General features: G+C 25.2%; 1 long non-coding RNA gene across 1 annotated transcript; it reads left to right on the top strand.

Annotated features, from left to right (window-relative positions):
- Positions 1–6481: 6481 nt before the first annotated feature.
- Positions 6482–7048, top strand: LOC135922393 (uncharacterized). The gene is made up of 3 exons (XR_010570873.1): positions 6482–6663; positions 6711–6791; positions 6840–7048. It is a non-coding gene; the product is annotated as an uncharacterized LOC135922393 (long non-coding RNA).
- The last annotated feature ends 2432 nt before the right edge of the window (positions 7049–9480 follow it).

Raw genomic sequence — 9480 nt, 5'->3', positions numbered from 1 at the left:
TTTTTGAGCTCCTATAATAAGCATGTGCCCTTTTTTTAAGCGTTTAATTATAGCCTCTTGGTAAATAATTTTTCTTTTTAATGTTTCATGTGTCGCGGAATAATTATGATCATTTGTTATATGTATAATTGGATCATTTTCATATAATATATCACTTTTTAATGGTGTTTGTATGTTATTTGAATAAACATTCGTTATCTAAAAATATATATTTTAAAATATTGTTTTAACTATGTAATGATATTGTTAACATACATCATGAAGTGGATTAGATATACTAAATATCGATGGAATTGAATCTTCCTTCAATAAAATCTTTCCGGATAAAGTATGAATGAAACAAGTATTTTTATTTAAAATGCCTTCCACAAATAATACTATATTTATTAGGCATAAAATTTTTTCTATTTATAGCCTGTAACCATTTTTCCAATAATTCTTTGGATTTTAATGGAAATCTATATTTAAAAATAGGTGAATAATAATGAGTAAAATATAAGATATATTTGACAATTGATACAAAGATAGATAGTATATAAAAATCAATATAAATATCAGATCAGTTATTAGTAATATAGTATTGAATCAGTGAAAATTTGTTGATTGGCAGAGCCTCTATTAATAATATGGTTTACATATTTCTTACAAATATTTAAAATGAAACTGTATCATAGTAAATATGTATTTTAAAAATGGCTAACTTAATATTTTATCCAGAAAAATATTTAGGCAAAGTTCAAAATAGAAATCTTATCAACTCAAGAGGAAGAAGCATTATTTGTCCTAGCAATAAAAATGAGAATACTTTATATTTTTACTAAATAAGGATTTTTTTTCAATGTTTGTAGCTTGTTAATGCTTTATGTAATAAATATGTTGCATATAAAAATAAATATATATACTTATGATAAGAAATATGTGTATTAGATTCTATTTTATTTGTTTTATTACAATTATGAACACAGCACACTCCCATTATCTAAATAAAATAATATGATAGTGATATTAAAAGATCTGTTTTGCATGTATCCTAAGATGCATTAATATATGATTTATAAGTCCATGCAGGATTAGGTTAAACTATATTTTAAAAAATTAAAAGGTGGGTTAGTCTTAGATTCATTTTTTAAATATAACCTAGTCCACCTTCATAAAAAAGTCTTATGAAAATTTAAGAATAAAAGATACTATAAAATATTATATCATAAATCGAAACCTTTAAAACTAAATTATCGTAGAAGACTTGTTTTTTCTCGTTTCCCTAACTTTCATATAAAAACCTTTCATATAAAAAATTGCGATTGAGAATAATTGCGACTTTTTTTATGATTGGTTGTGATAATTGCGACTTTATACCCATTGGTTATAAAAAATTAAACGTATTTATAATATATATTTGAAAAATTGCGATTTTTGGAAAGCCTCTATGGCCTAGTAGACAAGAGCTTGGCTTACTTATCCCATGGTCCCGACTTCGAATCCCGGGAATGGTCATGTTTTTTTTCTTATTCTAACTTGGTGGTTCCATCCTTGGGGGGATAATATATAGGAGGCCGGACTCGACCACGTGATTCCGTATTAGTATATTAAATAATAAGAGTTTTATTACATTTTAATAAATTTGTTTTATAATTATTTTATTCGAATAACAGTAATAATTAAAATGGATACTCATAAATTTTAAAAGTATATTGTATTTATATAGTTACAATATCATTGATCATACTAGATTCTTATGGATGCGCATCAGCAATTTTGATCTTTAGGTTGGGGCTCAATTTGAATCATTTAATGATTTGCAGGAAGCTATAAATAGATATGAGAATATAGTATATGTACAAATTACCTTATAGCGACATGTACTAAACTTACCAATTTTGATCAAAAAATTATTCATACAATGATTTATAAATACAAACGTTATGTCTGCATTCATGGTGGAAGAAAATTTAAAAGTCGTGGGAAAGGAAAACGACTTACCCAAACATTGCAAAAAAATTGCCAAAATAGTTTCTCAGTTAAGCACATAATAAAAGAAAAAAGACATGTGCTTGAGGTTACAAAAATGAATTCTGGTCATAATCATGATTTGGGTATATATTTTTATCAAATGTAATACCATATTATTAATTTAGATTCTAATTTATTCAAACGCTTACCGAAACAGCGTAAAATTACTGAAGAATCAAGAGCTGTCATTATTAAATGTTTAGAATATGATGCCTCAATTCCTAAAATAAAATATTACCTCCAACAAAAAGGAGTTTACACAACAAATCGAGATTTGTACAATATAAAAAAGAATATATTATATCTACCAGGGGACTCTGAGCTCCTGGATGTTTACAACTTATTAAAAAATTTAAACCCTAATAATATTATAAAAATAGTTTCTGAAAACAATGCCCTTCAGGGGATATATTATCAAACACCCAATATGAGGCAATATTTTAATGAATTTCCAGAAATTCTCATGGTTGATGCAACCTACATATTAAATCATCAAATGCCAGTGTTTACTCTCTTCGTTATTGATGGAGAAGAGCAAACAAGATTTGCTGCCATCTGGGTTGTAAAGTCTGAAAATTATTTAATAGTTAAAAATATGTGTGATTTATTTAAATCATATAATGATAATAATAATAAAATTAAAGTAATAATTGCAGATAAGGACTTCGCTGATAGACATGCTTATAGAGAAGCCTTTCCTATGGCCTCACTTGAAATATGTACATTCCATGTACAACAAACATTTATGAGAGAAATAACGGTTAAAAAGAGAAATATAAATTCTACCCAGGTAAAGGTTGTATTAAATCTTTTGAAAAAAATGATCTACTCAAAAACAGAAGTGCTTTATTGGGAAATTTATAATTCATTAATGGCCTTAAATTTTCCAGATGTGGAAATATATTTTAATAACAATTGGCACCCAATTCGACATGAGTGGTCTTATGCATGGCGATGTAAAACAACCAATTTTTCTATTTATACAAATAATAGGACAGAGCATGAATAGGGTCCTCAAAACCCTGATTAAAAAAGATTCAAATTTAATAATTTTTTTCAAAAATTTGAATATATGTATAGATACTTCAAACTAGGAAAAGGAGGGCATGACTAAAATACGCGTCCCCGAAAACTACTCGTCCCTACGCGTCCCCGGTCAAACGGGTTTAATTTATATAATATTAAAATCTTATTTAGCTTTATAAGATGAGTTAAAAAATGATTTTTATGATTTAAAAAAAAAATGATAACTTAGTAAATTTTTTAAAAATTTATTTTTTTACATCAAAAAACTACGCGTCCCTACGCGTCCCGGTCAAGATACATTTTTTTTAAAAAAATAAAATAGGATTCATATTTAGCTCATTAAATGAATATAGAAAATGTTTTTTGATTTAAAAAAAAATGATAACTTATTAAAATTTTTAAAAAATTATTTTTTTAAATTAAAAACTACACGTCCCCGGTCAAGATACATTTTTTTTAAAAAAATAAAAGCAGATTCATATTTAGCTCATTAAATGGTTATAGAAAATGTTTTTTTTTTATTTTAAAAAAAAAGTGGTAACTTAGTAAAATTTTTAAAATACTAATTTTTTACATAAAAACATTACGCGTCCCTACGCGTCCCCGGTCAAGATACATTTTTTTTTAAATAAAAGCAGATTCATATTTAGCTCATTAAATGGATATAGAAAATGTTTTTTTTTATTTTTAAAAAAAGTGGTAACTTGTAAAATTTTGAAAAAACACTTTTTTTCTTCATTTTTTGACTAAAATACGCGTCCCCAGTCAAGATAGATTATTTTTATAAAAATGAATATAGAATCGTGTATAATTTTTCAAGGAGATTCCGAAAATGGTATTTATAATTTATTTTTTTTTAATTTTTTTTCAAAAAATTTTTTTTTTGACTATACTACGCGTCCCCAGTCAAGATACATTTTTTTTTAAAAAATAAAAGCAGATTCATATTTAGCTCATTAAATGGATACAGAAAATGTTTTTTTTTTGTTTTTTTAAAAAAGTGGTAAATTAGTAAAATTTTGAAAATCTTTTTTTTTCATTTTTTGACTAAAATACGCGTCCCTACGCGTCCCCGGTCAAGATAGATTATTTTTATAAAAATGAATATAGAATCGTGTATAGTTTTTCAAGGAGATTCCGAAAATGGTATTTATAATTTTTTTTTTTAATTTTTTTCGAAAAATTTTTTTTGACTAAATTACGCGTCCCCGGTCAAGATACATTTTTTTTTAAATAAAAGCAGATTCATATTTAGCTCATTAAATGGATACAGAAAATATTTTTTTTGATTTTTTAAAAAAGTGGTAACTTAGTAAAATTTTGAAAAAACACTTCTTTTTTTTCATTTTTTGACTAAAATACGCGTCCCCGGTCAAGATAGATTATTTTTATAAAAATGAATATAGAATCGTGTATAGTTTTTTAAGGAGATTCCGAAAATGATATTAATAATTTTGATTCTATATACATTTTTAGAAAAATAATCTATCTTGACCGGGGATTCGTAGGGACCCGTATTTTAGTCAAAAAATGAAAAAAAAAAGTGTTTTTTCAAAATTTTACAAAGTTACCACTTTTTTTTAAATAAAAAAAAACATTTTCTGTATCCATTTAATGATCTAAATATGAATCTGCTTTTATTTTTTTAAAAAAAATATATCTTGACCGGGGACGCGTAGGGACGCGTAGTTTAGTCAAAAAAAAATTTTTCGAAAAAAAATTTAAAAAAAAAAAATTATAAATACCATTTTCGTAATCTCCTTAAAAACTATACACGATTCTATATTCATTATTATACAAATAATCTATCTTGACCGGGGACGCGTAGGGACGTGTATTTTAGTCAAAAAAGGAAGAAAAAAAATGATTTTTCAAAATTTTACTAAGTTACCACTTTTTTTAAAAATCAAAAAAATCATTTTCTGTATCCATTTAATGAGCTAAATATGAATCTGCTTTTATTTTTAAAAAAAAAATGTATCTTGACTGGGGACGCGTAGGGACGCGTAATGTTTTTATGTAAAAAATTAGTATTTTAAAAATTTTATTAAGTTACCTCTTTTTTTCTAAATCAAAAAAAAACATTTTCTATATCCATTTAATGAGCTAAATATGAATCTGCTTTTATTTTAAAAAAAATGTATCTTGACCGGGGACGCGTAGTTTTTAATTTAAAAAAATAATTTTTTAAAAATTTTACTAAGTTATCATTTTTTTTTAAATCATAAAAAACATTTTCTATATTCATTTAATGAGCTAAATATAAATCTGCTTTTATTTTTTAAAAATAAATGTATCTTGACCGGGGTTGATGTAAAAAAATAAATTTTTAAAAAATTTACTAAGTTATAATTTTTTTTTTAAATCATAAAAAACATTTTTTAACTCATCTTGTAAAGCTAAATAAGATTTTTTATTAATATTATATAAATTAAACCCGTTTGACCGGGGACGTGTAGGGACGCGTAGTTTTCGGGGACGCGTATTTTAGTCATGCCCGGAAAAGGATCATAAAATAATTATGAATCTTAAAAAATTATCTCCAATTAGTTATCCTCAAAATAGTGAAGATTATAAATATCAAAAAATATTGACCAATGCTGCTTTTAAAAGGATATTAGATCAGCTAAAATTATCAACATCCCATGATGAAGGAAATTCAACTTTAACAGTATTGCCCTCAAATTGTAGTTGTGGATATTTAAAATCTATTTTATTACCTGAATCAAAATGCATTTAACAAAATTTATACATACTTAAAATATGTATATAAAGATCTATGTCAACCTATTCCTAAAATTATTGAACAATTTGAACATGCTATCAATATATTTAATCCAACATCAGGATTTAAATTTAATGACATGGGTAATCATTTTTTTTTAGAATTTATTAATAAATTTTTTAATGAATTATAATATACTGTAAACTTTAAAAAATATATATAAAAGATGTCGAACAAAAACTAGAAAATCAACTGAAACAAGTTAGTGAAGTAGAAATCAATTTCAATAATATTAAAAATATTGAAATGCCAGAAAAAATGAGTCCTGGATATTTGAAAAGACGCAAAGATGCTAAAATATAAGAAAAGGTTTGATCTTTAAATTCATTTATATTATTTGTGAAAAGTGAAAGTGATGAAAGAAAAACAAATAAATAACATCAATATAATGGACAAAGAAAATAATCACAACTTTAAGCATATGATATATATGAAAGGTTATATATTTTAGAGTTACATTGATATCACTTTTTTTGGCTAAAAGCAAAAAAAATTTTTATGTCTTTACAATATATATTTTTTAGATACTAGTTTTCCCTCAATAAAAATTTTCACAAATAGTAAACCCTTGCAAACTCTTTCTGAAAACACAAGTATTTTTTTATAAATTTTTATAATAATGCATAATATATTTTCAAGATTCTACCAGTTTACATTCATCAATGCAAACATTTATAGGTTATTATATATTGTTAGATTAGATTTTTAAATAAACTTAATTTAATTTTTTTTATATATATTATTTTAAGGATGTGCTAATGCTAAAAAGCACACTGCTGGCTCATCAGATAAGAATATAGTTATCCATTCTTGTGATTATAATAGACAAAAAGATTCTTTTAGTAATGAAATTACTTAATTATATTATTATCTGATGTTTTTCTTGTAGGGCCTCTATTAAATACAAATCAATTATAAAAAAAGATATTACCAGAGGATACTTCTGCAAAAATGAACAATGTACTCCACAGTTTCTGTAAATAACTTTTATTATATATACCTGATTATTTTATTTTAGTACTACCACATGGAACTAATATTAGGCCATTAAATCCTTTTAGTAATAGACCACTTTTATAATATTTAATATTTATTTCTTTAAGGGATTTTACCAAATAATATGCCCAAACTGACATTACCATTAAAAAACACCACAAATGTCCCAACTTCAAATTTTTCTTTTGTGAAAGTTGGGAATATATCTACAAGCTCAAATCAAATTAGAACGCTATCATTTTTTAAACAAAATATTTAATATTAATTTTTATATAATCAATAGTACAAATATTTTTTTATAAATTATATATCTTATAATAAAAAATGACCTTCAAAAAATATTTGTTTTAGTGAGTCACTTCTAAATAATGCAATAATAAAGAACAGGGAAACTTTTATGCGCTGCTTTACATTATTTTGGCTATTTAAAAGGGTAAGATATATAAAAAATTAAAGATGTTTTGGAAAATAAGGTAAGATTATAGGATTTGCGAATGAATTGATCAAAATGTAGGCCAAGTTTGCAAAACAATGAAAATAAAAATTTTCTAATAAGATTTAAGAATACTATCATTTTTATAAACTTTTGATAGTTTAATTTATGTGCTAAGAATAAAATTAAGATAAAGAAATATAGTTAAAATTGAATCAAAGGTGATATTATTAAATTCAAATAAAATATATAATTTAAAATATTTATTCCATAATTATATCAGGAGAATTCACATTAAAATGAAAAGTTGTTTATTCTTTTTATTTGAATTATATAAAATATAAATTTCTCTTTTGATGGAAACAAAAACTTAATGTTTTATTATCTTTAAACTCTTTTTCTTCTACAATTTTTAACTGGCCCTTAAAAGGGCCTTTGGGTATTATATGGAGAGGTGTCAATATTATTGTTTATTTCTATTTGAAGTAAGCTATTCAAATTAATTATTTTTTAAAATATTATATTAATATTATATATCTAAAAGAACTAAAAATATATCAGTATATATATATATAAAAGTTAATTGAAAAATATATAATATAACAAATGTTTACAATCACGTTTAGTGAATAATAAGTAAATTACAAATAACCAAAGTCGACTATGGTAATTGAAATAGTTAAATTATATCAAACATATCAATTAATAATATAAGATTAACTATTTAAATTTAAGATTAATTATTTAAATTTATTTAAATATATGATCAATCAACATTCCCCCTCTTCTACAAAGAACGAAGCTTCTTCTCAGCAGTCATCGAGAGCTTGTTGTCCCAGAAGTTTTTTCCCATTTCGATTGTACTCGGTTTTATCTTGGTTAGCACATAAGTCTCAAATGTTCTCGTAGGCTTGATTCTATCACGTAGGTTTGATAAAATCGTTTATTAGAGTTGCGTGAGTTTGTACGTTTTTTGTAGGCTTGAATCAATCGCGTAGGTTTGATAAAATCGTTGAACGTTATCGTTGGCTTGATATCCTTATCGTATGTTGTTCACATTTCTCAAAATTTTTATTATCATGTTTCATAATTAATCCAGTCGAATATTGGAATTTGGAATAAATCGGAATATGTAATTTGGAATAGTTGATCAAATCAAATATATGAATAATATGCACGAATAAAATTTTGAATTTCGGAACAATAAAATATGTAATAAGGAATGATAATTTATGGAATAAGGAATAAAATTTTAATCCAGAATGAGGAATGATAAATCATAATGATTATTATTTTATTTTTAGGTGTTAAGTTAATCATAGCGTTTTATACTTTTAGCGTTTTATATTTTTAGCGTTTTATATTTTTTGCGTTTTACATTTTTTGCGTTTTACATTTTTTTTAGCGTTTCATATTTTATAAGCGTTTAATTTTTAAATTTTAAGCACGTAATCTTTTAAGTAATCAGGTTTATTTTTAATTCTTATTGGTCTAGTAATTGGTATCTTAATCTCATTCTTCGTGTCCACACTTCCCCCCTTAGAGGAATTCTTAGGGTCAATTTCATAATATTTTAAACTGTTGTAACATTATCTTTTCCTTAACTGATCAAGATGCCTTCTTACTATCCCTTTATCAGTATAAACTTGGAACATGGTGTTACTCTCTTTAAGCTTGATGCTGCCTTTGCACCACGTATCATCACCCTGTTTCTTATACCAAACATAGTCTCCTCTATTAAAAGTTCGATTTCGTGGTAACGATATGTTGACTTCATCAACTTTATCCTCCAAAGGTTTTAATAAATCCCTTCTAATGTCGCGGTTAAACATTCTCTTGGACGGTGTAACTCCCGTAGTGTCATTCGGCGTGTTTCTATAGTTGAACAAAAATCTGTCCAGCGCAGTTTCTAAGTCAATCTTTATGTTTCTTTTCATGTGAGCTTTAAATGTTCTCACCATACGTTCAGCTTGTCCATTAGATTGCTGATGGTAGGCCGACGTTAGTACATGTTTTATACCATAATTGCTGCAAAATTTTTCAAAATCTTTGCTCGTGAAATTGGTACCATTATCTGTAACAATGGTTTCAGGTATACCAAATAGTGAAATAGTTTTATAAATTTCCTTTAACGTGAATTCAGTCGTAATACTCTTTACCGGAACTATAACCGGAAATTTACTGTAAGCATCAACGATTATCAACCAATTCTTTGTAAAAAATGGACCCG

Source organism: Gordionus sp. m RMFG-2023, chromosome 1, assembly GCF_954871325.1.
Source record: "Gordionus sp. m RMFG-2023 chromosome 1, tfGorSpeb1-WG-v2, whole genome shotgun sequence".
Classification (NCBI taxonomy): Eukaryota; Metazoa; Nematomorpha; class Gordioida; order Chordodea; family Parachordodidae; genus Gordionus; species Gordionus sp. m RMFG-2023.
This window is presented reverse-complemented; position numbering and strand designations above follow the sequence as displayed.